The sequence below is a fragment of the Agelaius phoeniceus genome, chromosome 4 (assembly GCF_051311805.1).
Source record: "Agelaius phoeniceus isolate bAgePho1 chromosome 4, bAgePho1.hap1, whole genome shotgun sequence".
NCBI lineage: Eukaryota > Metazoa > Chordata > Aves > Passeriformes > Icteridae > Agelaius > Agelaius phoeniceus.
The window spans coordinates 52,881,837-52,884,039 of NC_135268.1; positions in this window are offsets into that span (position 1 = coordinate 52,881,837).

A 2,203-nucleotide genomic window follows, 5' to 3' on the forward strand; every position below is an offset into this window, starting at 1 on the left:
TTCAATATCACAAACCATAACTGCAATTGCTTCCTGATCTCAGCTGAACACAGCTCAAGGGTCACTTGTGAAAGAAAAGATACTCTCATGAGTGGTTCACAAGCGGCATGAAACTTACATTTTTGGTAAAGGAAATGAAAAATTAGGAAAAATATACAGCTGATCTAGTGGGAACAACTAAAAACTTTTCCCATTCTTCAACTGATTTGAAATGCCTTTATTAGATACTTAGCTAAGTAGAGAAAATTATATTTGTATTGCTATCCATGACTGAAAATCCCAATCCCTGATTTTGCAAAATTAAGACTATGAAAATGAAATATATTTGAGTTTGTTAGGGACATGGTCATTTGTATTTGTGCACCATTGATTAAGGTAGTTATTGTCTCAATTTCTGGTATATAAAAAATTACAATTTTGAAAGTATGTTCTAATAGCACTCTAATGATCACTTTGAGTAAAGTAAAGAGACAGCATAGTTTCAAATTCTGAAATAAATGCATTTAAATGCACTTATTTATAAATGTATTTAAATGCATTTATTTTACCTAAGACATAAGGTAAATTACTGATTTAACAGAACGCCATCAGTAGAGAAGTTTAAGTGGTTGTGTGATGATTGTCCAAATCTTATCAGCTGGAGACCTAAATTTCTTCTACTCTTTCTTTAAGAAGAAGAAAACACTTTAAACTATGTGGCAGGAGAGTAAAGCTACAAAAGAACTCCAAAGACAAGAAAAAGCAAATGGTTCTTCATGAAATGTGAAACTCAAATCAATGACAATGTAGTAGAAAAATGAGAGAGTTCAAAATAAGTTGGGGGACAAATTGCTTTGAGGTATAGAAATCTCACAGGGAAAGAGAAGGACCAGTAAATTGTTTCAGTAAATTGACATAGCAAGCTCTACTCCAGAAAAATCATAACCATGTTAAAAGTAGATCAAGGACACACGGAAGACTAGAGGCTAAGGATTCTATCACCTCTTTGGAAAATTATAAAAGATTGCAATGAATGCATTTTTTCTAATAGATATTATGCCCTCTGTGAAGATGAAAGTAGTTTTGGTTGTTTGTTTGTTTTGTATTTTTTGTATTTGTTTTGGTTTTTTTGGAGGGTTTTTTTTGGGTGGTTTTTATTTTTGTTTGGTTTTTTGTTTGTTTGTTTTGTTTTGTTTCATTTTGTTTTTAAATTCTGATAGGACTAGTTCAGGAATTCTAACTAAGAATCACAAACCAAGACTGCTTAGTCAGAATTTACTAGGCAGACTGTGACTTATCACACTTCATCTTAGGTAACTAACATTTCAAAATTATCTGACCATAGCAATGTTGTATAACAGTGATGCAGGGATGTTCTGTTTGCCTGTACTTCTGGATATACATTCTCTGTTTAGTTATTCTCATAGCTAGTCTGAGGCAGTAAAGCAACCAGGGTAGATTAACAGATCTACACCTCAGGGAATGTATTAAACTGGAATTGTATTCAGACTCATAATCAAGGACTGAGACCTCCTGCACTCTCATTTGAGTTAATTGTTTTGCCATGGCTTTCAAGAACAGAAGAATCAAGCCAATGAAAGATAGTGCTTATGCTTCATGCAACAATGCTTAGTTTATGTAAATTATGATGCATGGTTGGCAAGGCAGTGTTGTTACAATTAAGGAGACTTAAGATGGTTGGTCAAATATGGATTAAAGCTTAAGATCATGTGTTTGGTTATGTGTCATTCAAAAAGTAGCTCCTGCTGTTTGAACTGATTTGGAATTACTGTAGTTAATGTTAAATTGTGGATGGATATATATGAGTTTATCATGCCCTCAATATATCAGTTAGCCATTATCAGAACCATGACAAAAACCTGACAAATGCTTTATTAAAAAGACTCTCAAATTATTGCCCCCTCCCTTAATATATTTTTTTAAATATGCGTATATTGGTATATTTTAAAAGTAACTGGTTTGATTAAACAGGAACAGGGTGAAAAGAGTTTTCAGGATAATTTAAAACTTGGAAAAATTTGAGTTTAATGAATGAATACAGTCTCCTTGGAATGGAACAGAAGGACAGTCCCTTCATAATATTATTTTTTTCTGCTTTGTATAAGAAGAGGTGTTCTAAAATCTGATGGATTATGCTCATTACCATTATAAACCTGCAGAACAATTAGTATCTCTGTTGTTTCATTTATATTTTTGAAAAACT